This window comes from Thalassophryne amazonica, chromosome 22 (genome assembly GCF_902500255.1).
Source record: "Thalassophryne amazonica chromosome 22, fThaAma1.1, whole genome shotgun sequence".
Classification (NCBI taxonomy): Eukaryota; Metazoa; Chordata; class Actinopteri; order Batrachoidiformes; family Batrachoididae; genus Thalassophryne; species Thalassophryne amazonica.
The window spans coordinates 33,436,780-33,453,412 of record NC_047124.1 but is presented as its reverse complement, the minus strand read 5'-3'; positions in this window follow the sequence as shown (position 1 = coordinate 33,453,412).

Here is a 16,633-nt window from a genome sequence, read left to right as displayed (position 1 = left end):
CCATGGAGTCAGACACTTCTGATTTAAAGCTCTCTTTTTCAGAGGAGCTACAGCATCCAAAGTTGTCTTCAATGAGGATGTAAAACTATTGACGAGATACTCTATCTCCTTACAGAGTTTAGGTAGCTACTCTGCACTGTGGTATATGGCATTAGAGAACATAAAGAAGGAATCATATCCTTAAACCTAGTTACAGCGCTTTCTGAAAGACTTCTAGTGTAATGAAACTTATTCCCTACTGCTGGGTAGTCCATCAGAGTAAATGTAAATGTTATTAAAAATGATCAGACAGAAGGGAGTTTTCAGGGAATACTGTTAAGTCTTTATTTCCATACCATAAGTCAGAACAAGATCTAAGATATGATTAAAGTGGTGGGTGGACTCATTTACTTTTTGAGCAAAGCCAATAGAGTCTAATAATAGATTAAATGCAGTGTTGAGGCTGTCATTCTCAGCATCTGTGTGGATGTTAAAATCGCCCACTATAATTATCTTATCTGAGCTAAGCACTAAGTCAGACAAAAGGTCTGAAAATTCACAGAGAAACTCACAGTAACGACCAGGTGGACGATAGATAATAAAAAAAAACTGGTTTTTGGGACTTCCAATTTGGATGGACAAGACTAAGAGACAAGCTTTCAAATGAATTAAAGCTCTGTCTGGGTTTTGATTAATTAATAAGCTGGAATGGAAGATTGCTTAACCTCCGCCCGGCCCGTGCTACGAGCATTCTGACAGTTAGTGTGACTCGGGGGTGTTGACTCATTTAAACTAACATATTCATCCTGCTGTAACCAGGTTTCTGTAAGACAGAATAAATCAATATGTTGATCAATTATTATATCATTTACCAACAGGGACTTAGAAGAGAGAGACCTAATGTTTAATAGACCACATTTAACTGTTTTAGTCTGTGGTGCAGTAGAAGGTGCTATATTATTTTTCTTTTTGAATTTTTATGCTTAAATAGATTTTTGCTGGTTATTGGTAGTCTGGGAGCAGGCACCGTCTCTACGGGGATGGGGTAATGAGGGGATGGCAGGGGGAGAGAAGCTGCAGAGAGGTGTGTAAGACTACAACTCTGCTTCCTGGTCCCAACCCTGGATAGTCACGGTTTGGAGGATTTAAGAAAATTAGCCAGATTTCTAGAAATGAGAGCTGCTCCATCCAAAGTGGGATGGATGCCGTCTCTCCTAACAAGACCAGGTCGTCTCCTTCTAGTCCATCCTTCACTGCCTTTCCCTCCAGTCCCTCGACTAGCTCCAGTCCCTCCTTCACCTCCTCTGTCTCCAGTCCCTTCTTCACCTCCAATTCCTCCTTCACCTCTTCTCCTTCCAGTCCCTACTTCACTTCCTTTCCCTCCTGCACTCGATCTCCCTTCAGTCTCCTTCACCTGCTCACCCTCCAATCCCTCCTTCACCTAATCTCCCTCTAGTCTCTCCATGACCTCCTCGGTCTCCAGTCCCCTTCACCTCTTCTCCCTCCTGCTCCTCATCTCCTTCCAGTAGCTCCTTCACCTCCTTCCCTCCAATCCATGCTTAACCTCCTCTCCTCCAGTCCCTCCTTCACCTCCTCTCCGTCCTGCTCCTCATCTCCTTCCAGTAGCTCCTTCACCTCCTCTCCCTCCAGTCCCTTATTCTGCTTCTTTCTCCAGTCCCTTCTGTCCCTCCTTCCTTCCAGTCACTCTTTACCTCCTTTCCCTCAAGTCCCTCCTGCCCCTTGTGTCCCTCCTTCACCTCTCTCCCAAGTGCACTTCATCTCCTTCCAGTCTCTCATTCACCTCTTCTGCCTCCAGTCCCTCATTCACCTGCATATCCTCAATCCCTTCCACAATCCTCTCCCTCCAGTCTCTCTTACCTCCTCTCCCTGCAGTCCCTCCTTCACCTCCTCTCCCTCCAGTGCCTCCTCCCCCTTGTCTCCCTTCTTCATCTTCTCCTTCCATTCTCTCCTTTAACTCCTCTCCCTGCAGTCCATCTTTCCCCCTCACCCTCCAGTCCCTCCGCCAACTCCTCCCTCCAGTACCTCCTGCTCCTTGTCTCCCTCATTCACTTCCTCTCCATCCAGTCCTTCCTTCACCTCTTCTCCCTCCAGTCCCTCCTTCACCTCCTCTGTCTCCAGTCCCTTCTTCACCTCCAATTCCTCCTTCACCTCTTCTCCTTCCAGTCCCTATTCACTTCCTTTCCCTCCTGTACTCGATCTCCCTTCAGTCTCTCACCACTCACCCTCCAATCCCTCCTTCACCTAATCTCCCTCTAGTTCTCCATGACCTCCTCGGTCTCCAGTCCTCCTTCCTCTTCTCCCTCCTGCTCCTCATCTCCTTCCAGTAGCTCCTTCACCTCCTCTCCTCCAATCCATGCTTAACTCTCCCTCCAGTCCCTCCTTCACCTCCTCTCTCCTGCTCCTCATCTCCTTCCAGTAGCTCCTTCACCTCCTCTCCCTCCAGTCCCTTATTCTGCTCTTCTTTCTCCAGTCCCTTCTGTCCCTCCTCTCCTTCCAGTCACTCTTTACCTCCTTTCCCTCAAGTCCTCCTGCCCTTGTGTCCCTCCTTCACCTCCTCTCCCAAGTGCACTTCATCTCCTTCCAGTCTCTCATTCACCTCTTCTCCTGCAGTCCCTCCTTCACCTCTCCTCCAGTGCCTCCTCCCCCTTGTCTCCCTTCTTCACCTCTTTCTCCATTCTCCTTCAACTCCTCTCCCTGCAGTCCATCTTACCCCTCCTCACCCTCCAGTCCCTCCGCCAACTCCTCCCTCCAGTACCTCCTGCTCCTTGTCTCCCTCATTCACTTCCTCTCCATCCAGTCCTTCCTTCACCTGTTCTCCCTCCAGTCCCTCCTTCACCTCTGTCTCCAGTCCGTCCTTCACCTCCTCTTCCTCCTTCACCTCCTATCCCTCCTTCACCTCATCTTCTTCCAGTCCCGCATTCACCTCCTTTTCCTCCAGGAACTCCTGCCCATTGTCTCCCTCCTTTAACTCTCCCTCATGCACTTCATCTCGCTCCAAAATGTCTTTCACCTCCTCTCCATGCAGTCCTTCACTCCCCTCCTTTGCCTCCTGTCCCTACTTCACCTGCTCAACCTCCATCCCTCCCACAACTCTTCTCCCTATTATTCCTCATGCACTTCATCTCGCGCCAGTCCCTCCTTCACCTTGTCTCCCTCCAGTGCCTCCTCCCTCTTGTCTCCCTCCTTCACCTCCTCTCCCTCCAGTCTCTCCTTCAACTCATCTTCCCCCTTAACCTCCATTTGCCTGTTCTCATCACTATATATTATGTTGCTCATGCACCTCCACACACACACACCAAACACACACACACACACACACCACACACACACACACACACACACACACAGAGAGAGAGAGAGAGAGAGAGAGAGGCAAGAGACAAAGAGAGAGTTTGCTGTGTGTTTTTACCTCAGCCAAGGAGGTTATGCTTTCGGTCGAGTTTGTTTGTTTGTCTGTCTTTTTTGTCAGCAGGATAACTCAAAAGGTTTTGAACGGATTTGATGACATTTTTGTGGAGTGGTTGGAAATGACAAGAGGAACAAGTGATTAAATTTTAGTGGTGATCCGCATCACGATCCGGATCCAGGAATTTTTTTAGTTTCTTCACCATTGCAGGATAGGGGGAATCTTGACATTCTAGGTTCTAACTCCACAAAAACAAGGCAGAAAGGCTTGAAAAAAATGAGGGTGTAACGTAGTCAAATGTTCTACCAAACAACAAAGTTTGGTGATAATCGGATCCGGATTCTGGATCTGGTGATCCAGAATATGCAAAAATATAGGGAAAAATAGAAAATGTGTCAGTGTGAGGCGACAAATGAAGCTAGAGATGCACAACTAACACCAAATTGTAGCTGAATCTGTACTGATTCAGTAAGGTGTCATCAGATTTGATGTAGCTTCAATGTTATGGAGCTAGATCCAGAAGAAAACCACCATTACCGAAAAATTGTTTTTATACAATAACTTTTTAACTAATAAAGAAATAAAAGTGATTTCAAGTTCTAGTGGTATGTTTCATGGTCAAGAATGTCAAATATAAAGGAAAGAAAAGTGTATGTATCATAGTTTTGGTTGTAACACTGAATTGTTGAATAGATCACTGTGCCAAGGAGGGAATCTCTTTAGGGTCAGTGACCCTATGGCCTTGTGTAGCACATGCAACACTTAAAAATAGTTATATTCAGAATTTACTATTATTTATTTAGAGAAGTGTTTCATAAATGCTAAAAAAAAAAAAAATCATATATTTGCAGTTTAGTTGAATAATAAGTTGAATGTTGTCTCTTATTTGTTTTTGTCTATAAGCACATGCAATATCAATATCAGTGCTCAGGTGACAGTAGCTTCTGGGAAAGGTGCAAGTTGCAATAAACTGTGATGCCAAGCAATAAAGATACATGCTATCCACTCACAGCAGATTAAACTGTTTTACTACTGAGCAAACATCGTTAGACTTTTTTTTAGGTTCAATGATTCCACGGCGTGTAGATGTTATGGCGTCAGTGACCCCATGGCCTTGGCGGAGGTTTGCACTCTCCGAGTGCTTCTAGTTTTCTGTGATAGTTTCATTCTTGGTATTTCGCCGCTTAATGAGAAAATAAAGGAGCAAGACACTCATTTCCTGGCTCAAGGGAAAATAACCTGAGTTTGTCTTGCTGTTTAACTGTGCTAACATGGGTTAAGCTACATAACGCACAGGGAGAACAGTATAGTGAAAAACCACACTGCAGTGAGTTCAAGCAAAGATGGAAGACCGCGACCACCAAGTATGAATCCAGTGTTGTCAAAACTGAAGGGGTAAAATCTGAAGAGAATTCACAGCGACCGCCTTCTCTTATATCATTGGTCCACACAGTGTCAAGAGGTAGCTCCAAGCGCTCATCATCTTCGAGGTCCGTCTTGGAGGTTCCAGCCAGAGCGAGAGCTTCAGCCAAAGCAGCAGTAACTAAAGTGGTCTATGCTAAAAAACTGTTTTAGAAGCAGCCACAGCTACAGAAATTGAAAACCTACAAAGTGTGAGAATTGTTGTCCCACCACACGATTGAGAAGTGCACAGTGGAATATGTGCAGTGGAATCTCAGCTCAGCTCACAGTCTCCTGCCTTTTCGCCCTATAATGGAGCCCGGCACACTGAGAATAACCCCACACAGTGGCCATCACATGCAGCTGATGAGGAGAATCCTGTGCAGAACACCTTTAGTCCAAAAGGGAACGAGAGTGCAGAATGTGAGCAGCACCCAGCAGAGGGCAGCACCCAACATTCTGTCCTCCCACCTCACGGAGCAGTCAGACAACGTGAGTACAGCCCCACACGGCAGTCAGCACCCACAGCTACGGTGAAGCTTCCCCTGGATGACTTCAGACTCCCACCACATCCTCCACATGCAACAGGATGCACACCTGTCCCAAAGCCACTGAACATTCCACACAGACAACAGAGTCAGCACTCTCCTGCTCATGCCAGCCCCCCACCTATGGTTGATTTTGCCACATTTCTTGCACGCAGTGAATTAGTGACTACTGGTCTCATAAAATTTGATGGCACACCAGATAACTTCAGGGAGCAGCAGTCATCATTCTTTAATGCAGCGCAGGGCTTCTGGCTGACATAGAGTGAAGAATTGGACCTTCTCATGAAGGATCTGCACTGTTCATTTCACAGACCCCAGAGCTGCCCTACAACTGTCCTGAGACAGAATACAGGAATGCTATGGCACACCAGAAATAGTAGAAAATGCCTTGTTCAAAAGACTTGATAGCTTCCCTCATCTGCCTGCCAGAGACAATACAAAACTGAGAGAGTTCAGTGATCTTCTCATGGAGCTGTTGGCAGCCAAAAATGATGGGTATTTTCCTGGCCTAGCCTACTTTGACACTCCTCGTGGGATAAAGCCCTAAGTGGAGAAGTTGCCTTCAGGTCTACAGGAAAACTGGCTCCACACTGGCTCAAAGTACAAGGAACAGCACAGAACAACTTTCGCCCCTTTGCATTTTTTTGTGGACTTTGTCTGTGGCCAGGCCAAGGCCCGAAATTACCCAAATTCCATGTTGTTAAGCAACAGCCAGCCTTAGAGCAAAGGTGAAAGACCTCTAGCAAAGTGTAGTGAAGTCAAGACTGCTACAGCTGTGCACAAGACAGATGTTTCTGCCACCATTGACTCAGGCTCCACAGCCACTACAGACAGTGACCCAGCTCGATACTGCCCCGTGCACAGAAAAGCTCATCCCTTGGAAAAGTGCAGGTCATTCAGAATGAAAACACTGCAAGAACATAAAACCATCTTAAAGGATCATAAACGCTGTTTCAGGTGTTGCCTCCCTGAACCACCTTGCTAAGGACTGTCCAGCAACAGTGAAATGTGATGGGTGCGACAGTCAAAGACTCTGCTCTGCAATGCTCCCAGATAGATCTATGCTTCCCCCTCCATCGCCCACTCTACAAGCGCACACATTGACACAAAGCAGTTAAACACTCCTAGTGACATCACGGTGTACTAAAGTCTGCAGCCAGGGCAGCCTCCCATGCTCTTGCTCAAAGGTGCACGTCTTCCCCCAGGCTCAGCCAGAATGCTCCATCAGGATGTACATCATACTCGACGATCAGCATAACCGCTCTTTGGCCCGCTCTGAATTTTTCGAAAGCAGTCCGTCACCGTATCTGAAAAAGATCTCTGCTGCCACCACAGAGATGACAGGAAGAAAGGCTGCAGGCTTCCAGATCAAAGCAGTGAATGGAGGCGTGAGCCTGGACCTTCCACCTCTCATTGAGTGCAATTAAATAATGACCAACAAATTTGAAATTCCAACTCCAGAGGTAGCCCTCACACACTTCAAATTCAGACACATCGCTCTGCACATTCCCAAGCTGGATCCTGATGCTGAGATGATGATCCTGCTTGAGAGAGACATGATACGTGTGCAGAAGGTGAGACAGCAGGTCAGTGGTCCCCAGAACACACCCTTTGTTCAGCATCTAGATCTTGGCTGGGTGATTATAGTTGAAGTGTGCCTTGACATTGCTCATAAACCAATCCTTAGCATCTTCAGAACACACGTTCTCCAGAACGGACATCCGTCACTCTTCACTCTTTGCCACAACAGCATTCACGTGAAAGAGAAACCAGGCTATGGTGGGGAGCTCAGGTCTAGCCACTCAACACATACGCCAAAGCCTATGCTAGCTGAGGAACAGCTTGGGTTGACTTTCTTCCAGCCAGAGTCGGCGACAGAACAGATCTAATCGGCGGGCATACAATAATGTGGGGGGGGGGGGGGGGGGCACAAACTGATGTTCAGGAACATGATGTAAATGCATTACAGCTGAGGACACAGCCGCAGCCGCATTCCCTTTCCGCTGTGTATTTCTGACTGTGTTGGGTTTGGGTGTGTACGTGGGTGATGATGAGTGTAAGAATCACAGCTCGCCTCAACGTTTGTGCTGAAATCATTGAAATCTTTTAAATGTCAAAATAAATGTTCATATAATTAAGTCCGCAGTGTATTCTCAAGGTCGGCATCCAGGCAGATTAACCTTGAGGGGCGGAGTTTCTCAGTGAAAATATCGCCAAATTCAATAAAAATACATGTAAATTGGTCACCTTTCACATGGGTCAGACTCATCAATAAAGTCGATTTAATGTCCAACAGTTCATTTTAGGTCAGCTTGGTGTATAAGTATCATCGTTCCAGGCAGTGATAGTTGTCATCTGGCCATTAGAAGCAAGTTAGACAATAATAAACAGCTGATTTCAGTAAAAGAGCACACAGCCTGAGCGTGATTTCACCGAGGGGTCAGTCATGGAAATTTGAATTCTTGCCTTCCAATTGGTTACTTTGCCGAAGTGACCTAGTGCAAACCTTGAGAATATGTGAGTTTGTTTTGGGAAAAGTGACAATGCTGATATTTCTTCTTTTAAAAAAGTGGCAAAAAAGGTGTGTGGCACGTGGTGCTGTCCGTGGTGCTGAAAGCTGTCTCACAGAGAGACGAGAGAGGCTCAAACAATTCATTTCACACAGTTATTAACATAAAACAGTTTGTGTTTGAGGCACTGTACATTTCTGATGCACTCAGTAAACTTTTTGTCTCTATTTGACCCACCAGAACAGCACACTGCCTCCGAATTTACCTCTTTATGAATTCAAAGTAAACTAAAAGTCCCAAAACTGGTTTGTCAGATCGGCCTCAGCTTTTGGATATGTTTTGTACAAGACATGATGATGTGCATCCTTTATTATGAAAATTTGGGGGATTAATTGTCAAAACCTTTATTTTGAAGTCATTATCACTATTGGCACAAAACATCGTGGTCACTTGCCAGCTTCACAAAGATCGTCGACAAAGATGAATCACTCTCTGCCAGATGCCTATCTTTAACGTGTTCACGGGAGGAGACGGAAAAACAAACAACTATACCATGGTCAGTGAGAATTCCATGTCTAACTGGCATGCATTATTTTCGTGTATGAGCACACGTAGTTCGACGAGTTGAGTCACTGTAATATCACTCCACTCTGTTCGTCACCATACCAACGCGCAAATCAGTTGGTGCAGATCAGCTATGTTTTGACAGGTGAATGACAGAAATGTGATAAAACATGGATTTCCAAGTGAATTTTAATATTTTTGGCCAAAATAAAACATTTGAGGAATGGGAAGAGGAGGAGAGCAAACGAGAAGAACAGCAAGATTTAACATCGGACAAAGTGGACAAGATTGAAGACAGCAACAAAGAAAAGAACAGTTGCCAAGGATGAAAATATCTTGAGACTGACATAAAATAGTCCCAAATACTTACACGTTTTTATCAAGTTCTGTTAACTTAAATAAATATTTGTGTGTGCTCACTGTGTGGGATCATGGAAAAAGCAGATTAAACAACTTGAAGCCGTGCATTATACGGTTTGAATGCACTTTGTGGAGTAACACCACAACGTGTCATTTTTTGACCCGTGCATTTTTGACCCCGGTTATATTAGACAGTTGTCTTTTGGATTTTGCAATTGGGTTTTTTTAAATGGAAAAAATGGCATATTTTACAAAAGCACATTTATATGTAAACCAACACACATTTCACATTAACATGTTTGGTTGACTCATTCATTCTGTGTAAAAACAATCACTGTTAGCAGAGGCTCACTTTACCCATAATTCCTTTGGCATTTGTGTATTTGTTACAACACTTCAGAATTAGTGCATTATTTAAAATTAAAAGATGTGTGTTATATTTTATCTTTGTACAAATGACACAGTTGTCATTAATGTAGTTATTCTATCCAGAGTGATTTGATTTATAAATCAAAACCATAAGTCAAAAACTGCTTTATTTTCCAAGGAATAATAACTTTTTTTGTGACAACCTTGTGGCCAAGCTCCTTTTGCTGCAGAAGAGTAAAATTCTTAGTAAACAGGAGCTTCCAGCAGGCGCCACAGCGCACAAAGACAGAAGTGCTGATTCATTGTTTGGGTTTGTGACTGTGGTGTTAAAAGTCAATTTTGAAAGTGATCGGTTAGCTGTAGCTTCCGATAAATTTTTGGGTGGTTTATCGGTTTAGCTGTATAAAAGATAACTTTTCAGTGAGCTGATTAGCTGTTATCGAACCTAACTTTTTGGTTAGCTGTGCCCACCACTGATGACAGTAGAGGCCCAGGTCAGCACCCAGGTCAAGTAAAAGTACTCTGTGGTGTTTATTGAACCTGTAAAGACTAAATGTGCTTTAATTGTGCAGTTTTATTTATTTATTTATTTTGGTGTTTTAATGAATTCGTATGTCTTTCTCGTCATGCGTTCAGGCTCAGGAACCATAGCTGAAGGTGTTGCTGTACAAATATTGAGAGTTGATCCATTTGCCTCTGGTGAAGAGTGGCCTGGCTGAGCTCGACTGTATCAGAGTTTAGAAATCCTGTAACCTAGCAAAACTCAGTTCATGTAGATTTTCATATTCTTTTACAAAACACACATTTAAAGGTGTCATGTTGGGAAGTTTTTTTGTGTGTGTGTGTGTGTGTGTGCTTTTTACAGTTCACTATAGTTTACATTTCATGGCCCAATTGCCGATACCGTTCCAAAGGAGATGATTTATCATATTCATATTATGTTGGCTCTTTAATACAGTTGCGATGTCAGTCCTCCATATGGGTCAGATATTGTAACGGTTTTATAATGTGTAATTCAGCTGTAACAGCCCATTCAGTGGAGTGTGGTGCGGCGCGGCTCTTGGGCTGCGCCCTCGGCCAGAAATGATCAAAAACCACAATAAACACTGCTTCTGCTTCAAATTTTTACCCCGATGGGACACAGTCCACCACGTTCTAAGCTGTAGTCACTATGACAACGCCGTTTAAACAAGTTTGAACATGATTGAAACAGTTAGCACTACACATACCTGTAAGTTACCACATACTATCAACAATTTCAAGAATCAGGATGACATTTTTGAACAGTTAAGAAATTGTAACTCAATTTCAAATCTCGTGCCAATGATGGCCGTAACTACCGCGTATATGAAGCTTGTTCAAGATTCACAAAAATGGATCAGGAAGTCACGATGATGATTCAAAACGTGCATGAATTTGATTCACGCACTTGCATGACCTGTGTCGTGCAGGAGAGTAAACTTGTCTTTAATGAGTGTAGACTGAACGTGAGAGGGGCGCCGTCGTGTGCAATTGCGCAAAGAGAAATTTGAAATGTTCAAAAAATCCTTCACGCTTAAATGTCGTGCTATGTGGAGCAATCTGCTCGCCAACACAACGTGCAGCTCGTCAAGTGGAGTAAAGAAGTAGTGAACAGAGTGAGTGATTTCGTCAGTGAATCGCATCAGAATCAGTGAATCGCAGCTCCCCTGAAGGATTATAACGTGATGTGAAATCTATCACAAACATACTTTTACAGCTGCAGACAAGAAGGAAAGAACATGCAACTATTTTACCAAGCCATTACAATGTAAACATGACAAATAATTACCTTTTTAGACGCCTCCAAATGCTTTCTCCAGCTCATTCAGTGCGAACGGCGCTGCTGTGATTCAGAAAGCAATTACAGCCATTTTCCACAGACAACTTGCAGAGAATATGATTAATCCGCTATGAAATAATGATTTTATATATGCAGCGTCCAGCGCAGAGTGCATGGCAGGTGGTGGAACAAAGCATGACGTCCAGCTGGGAACACAGTGGGTGGGATAGTCTCGACGACATGCGTGCATCAAAGTCAAGTGCAAGTGTCAGGGCACCTTTTACTATTCAGGATTAAATAGGAAGGAACAATGTCTTGTAGAATAGCCCCATTAAACTGTAAAGACAGAAGACAGTATTTACTGCTGACACCCCCCGCAACTTCATTGTGGTGCCTCACTTGTCTCTTTGGATAAAAGCATCAGCTAAATGAAGATAATGCAGTGTTTTCACAACTATATGTGTTAATGTTTTACACAGGCAGGGGACATGGAAGTATGTCGCTTTTCTTTCTTCTTGTCCTCTTTTCATACGGCAAAATATCACAAGCTTTTAACTAACTTAAAAATCTTGAGGCACAAACATCCCAGAATTAAACACCACTGAAAGTAAGTCAGCTGTTCTTTCTGAGTGTTTGTTCTTTGTTGTACAATAAAGCGCACTCAAAGATAGAAATAAAGTTTTCATTTTTGTCAGTAACTGTCCTGTGGGTGTTGAAATCTGCCCCCTGGATCACATTGTGACACCTGGGCAACAGGCATGGCCTGTTGGGACCTTGTGTGCCCACCATATTTGGTTGCTGTGCTAATCGTGAAGGCCCAACAGGAACCCCAAACATGAGATGGCTAATAGGGTTCTGGTGAAACAAGTCGTCCTCAGTGGCAGATCATCCAGTGCCAGTGAGGGCTGCAACAGGTCCTCAGACTGCGATCGTCTGGGATTTTCCAGCCATTCCACCAGGGTAAGGATGTGTCGAGGATCATGCGTTTGTCGGCGTGCAACGACATTCCCACATGAAACAGGTGTCACTAGATCTATTCAAGGGACTGTCTTCCTCACCACTGAGGGACTGCCACGGTGATTATTTGTCCTCTAAAATGTTCCCTACAAATTAGAAGGAGCGTTTGACTGTAGTCCGGGTTACAGAGCGGTCACGGTTACCTGAGTGAGTCACGTGTCTTTTTGAGGTGGGTGGTTCTGAGTTATATTGTGTGCAAAGTTGGATGACATTCCTGCCTGACTTTGGTTCAGCTCACCAACGTGCGGCTGCTGACGCTCGTCATGAAGAAATGGGCGGAGCCACAGAGAAACCATTGCAGCTCTGAGATGATTATATTCATTTTTTAAGAACTTATTGAAGGTCTGGATGTAGAATAGAGTTTTTTTTTTTTCCCTCTTCACCGTGCGTTTAGCGCCCAGTGCACTGTACACTGACCTAATGTTTGCCCTCGTGGCAGTGAACTGATAATGTGGCTGTTTTGTTTATCTTCAACTTCAAAGTCCTTTATGATGATTGCTGTAGCTCAAATGCTTCCAAACAGCTGTGAACTTCAAAATAGTTTGTTCATAACAAGTGAATGATGAGCAGATTAAGGTGTTTAGTTTTGATTCACTTAAGTACTTTAATGTGCTAATTAACCCTTTTAATGCAAAACATTGATCAATATGACGTGTTTTCATGTCAGCTGTTGTCATACACGTGTGAGACAGGTGCTGTAGATGTCCTGGAGGGAGGAGAGGGAGACACCAACAATCTTCTCCACTGCTCTCACGATGTGTTGGAGGGTTTGGATATGAAGCTATCCAGGAGAACAGCTGACAGAATCAGTCATTTTGTTTTACTGGGACCAGATGCATATTACAAGATATAAAATGCTTTATTGTCACTATACAAGTACAGTGAGACAGTGTTTGGAGAACATCCAGCAGATCCCCAAGAACAATAAAAATGTATAACAATAAAAATTAATAAAATAAAACAGTAGAATAAGTAGAATAGCATATAAAGTGTTGTACCGTGGTCACAGTGAACATTCTGGGTAACTGTACATTGGAAGGGTAAGGTACATACAGTAGTATAATTATATGCATATAAACAGTATAGTAACAATTTTAAGGGCGTACATACAGTGACAGGGTAAGGTGCAGGGTTACTGCACAGACATGATATTTCACAGGGGGGTGGTGTGGAGAGAGGTAGACTAGTATGTAGACAGTGCTGTGAGCTGGATTGAACATATTGAGATACAACAATGGAGACCAGTTCAGTCATGTGGTTCAGTTTGAAGAGGGGAGTGGATGCTGTGTGTTCAGCAGTCTGATGGCTGTGGGATAAAAAAAAGTGTTCTTCAGCCTGGTTGTGTGTTCATACAGGATTCTTTAACACTTGACAAATCAAATCAAATCAAATCAATTTTATTTATATAGCGCCAAATCACAACAAACAGTCGCCCCAAGGTGCTTTATATTGTAAGACAAAAGCTACACAATATATTGTAAGGCAAAAGCTATACAAGACTTCTGCTGTCTGAAAAGTTTGAATCCAGGGTTGGTAGGGTCTTGTGTGATGTTGCAATCTCAACACGGCAGCAGCAGAGATGGATTTTTTCCATTGTTGGAAGCTGAGTGCCAGAAATCCACTGAGCTGGTTGAACATCAGCAACAGACAGCATGATGTAGGTTGGCGTGTCTCATAAAACAAAACCTAGAACAACAAGAATATATTGTGTTTTATAGTTAGAAAAAAAAACATTCATTAAACAACAACAAAAATTCATAATGAAGGTATAGAACAAACAACATTAACACAAGATCACATTTGAAAACATGATGCTTTTTTAAGTTATTACAGTGGTACAGTGTTGCTATAACAGGGGCATGCTGGGAACATTTTTCAGCCCAGGAGTTTCATATCCAACCGGCCCACAAACCACCAGCACACAGGGATAATAAGAGTTCTGCTGTGGCATTTAAATCCAGCATTTATGTGCTGACTGTGAAAACTGGGTGACTTATAATAGAAAGTAAAAGTTAGTTAGTTAAAACAAGAATGGTATTGTTAACTCACCAGTCCCATACTGTAAGTAGCTGGAAGAGGTGGTACTACAAATGTTGATACAGCTGACATCCTGGCATCAACAGGCATGTAGCTGGCATTGCACTCATGCATGTAGCTCCAGCGACTGATGAAAATGTCCATGTTTTGGACCACAAGGTGGACACAGCAGAGGTAGTACCAATTCGAATGACTCCACAAATGTACACCGAACCATCAGAAGTACCACTACTTGTCAGACAGTAGTAGTAACGAGATTGTGAGTGCCACAACAACTACTGGGTCGCGCCTTTCTGTCGTCACTATGTACCTGACTGGAGCGTTTTCCTTGAAAATGACAACACTGACATCTGGTTTTATTTATTTCTGCCCCGACATCATCTTGAAATATTTGGAAAATATAGGACAGTTGATTATGAAAAATACACAAAATACAAGAAGTGTAACCATAAATATTTGTGTTTTACTTAAAATACTGAAAATAAATGAATAGATATTGCTTTGTTGGAAAAAATATTACAAATTCTATACAGAACAATGGCACAAATAGAACATTTGTTCAAAAGTTACTTTGAGTAATACACACAAATTGAACTAAACATGGATGAAATCAAATCAACCATCATAGACAAATCCTAAGTGCAAATGAACAAACAAACAAATAAACGAACAAGCAGCCAGGTAACTACGGCAACAACGTGCGCCTGAGAAGTGCAAGTGGTATCTGCAATTTTGTTTCTAACAATGTCATTGTCAGTTGGCATTAAGATGATTTTCTCAGAAGACATCATCATGAATGCTTCTAAGTGCTCCTGATGAAGTTTGCTCCACAATCTGTTTTTGATCAATTTTAAGGTGGAGAAACTTCTTTCACAGGCCACCTGGGAGATTGAGAAGGTCAATAAAAACTTGTATGCCAGCCCAGTGACATGGTAGCAAATTATACTGACTCAGTACCAAGTACACACAAATCACACAGTTTCTGCAAGAAGCCCAAATCCTGCTCCCTATCTCTGTGTCTAACTCAGTTCCATCTGTGTCATTCTCAGTGCCTGCCCTTACAGTGTAACCCTCTATTGAAGACTTTTTCAGTCTGTCCCACCGAGCTGCAAGACTCCACAACTCAGCCTGCAAAGTTTTCACTGTTGCCCTTTTGTCAAAACTAATCAGGCATTTGCTTATCTGCTCGAAGGCTCCACTTGTCAGTCCATTAATTTGTATTTGATGAAAGTTTCTAGACTCTCGGCAGGCAAAATCTGAAGCCGGTTTACCATTAGCAGCAAATCTTTTTTTCAATGCTTCCCGTCACAGTGTAACATTGTGAACATTTATCTCAAATGTAGCATCAGATGAGGCTACTGGCTCATCCTCCTCAAGTTCTCCAGGCATTCTTTTTCTTCTTCTGATACGCTTCTGTGGAAGCTCTGTTTACACCTCAAAGTCACAGTTTTCCTCTTCAAACTTTTTGTTTGCCCAGTGCATAAAAACATCAGCTGCCCCTTTCACAGACTCAAAACCCCTGACACATTGCTTTAAACTCTCCTGCGTCCCCTCAACAAGCCTCTGAGATGACAAAATGTCCAACCCTTCGGTTTGTAAATATTTGGACAGTGGGGATGTATGCTGAAAAACACGAAGGAAAATTTGAGCAGTTAATATGATCTCAAATTTCAAAAGTGTTTCAATGAAGCCCTTTGCTTTAGCTCTCACTGTGCAAAACCTTTTCTAAGGTCAGCAGAAGGTCAACATACAGTCCATTTTGGGCACTACCACAGCTGCCAAAGACTTTGCTTAGAGCCTGATCCTTAGCCCACCATCTTGTTTCACCTGTTGGTATCAGCCTTCTGTGACACTTATCCTTGCAGACTTCCTCCAAGATTTGCATTCTTTTATATGACTCCCTTAGAAAAAACTGCAATATAACAGGCTTTTAAGGTGGCAGTAATTAAACCATTACTTAAAAAGCCATCACTTGACCCAGCTATCTTAGCTAATTATAGACCAATCTCCAACCTTCCTTTTCTCTCAAAAATTCTTGAAAGGGTAGTTGTAAAACAGCTAACTGATCATCTGCAGAGGAATGGTCTATTTGAAGAGTTTCAGTCAGGTTTTAGAATTCATCATAGTACAGAAACAGCATTAGTGAAGGTTACAAATGATATTCTTATGGCCTCGGACAGTGGACTCATCTCTGTGCTCGTCCTGTTAGACCTCAGTGCTGCTTTTGATACTGTTGACCATAAAATTTTATTACAGAGATTAGAGCATGCCATAGGTATTAACGGCACTGCACTGCTGTGGTTTGAATCATATTTATCTAATAGATTACAATTTGTTCATGTAAATGGGGAATCTTCTTCTCAGACTAAGCTTAATTATGGAGTTCCACAAGGTTCTGTGCTAGGACCAATTTTATTCACTTTATACATGCTTCACTTAGGCACTATTATTAGACAGCATTGCTTAAATTTTCATTGTTACGCAGATGATACTCAGCTTTATCTATCCATGAAGCCAGAGGACACACACCAATTAGCTAAACTGCAGGAATGTCCTACAGACATAAAGACATGGATGACCTCTAATTTCCTGCTTTTAAACTCAGATAAAACTGAAGTTA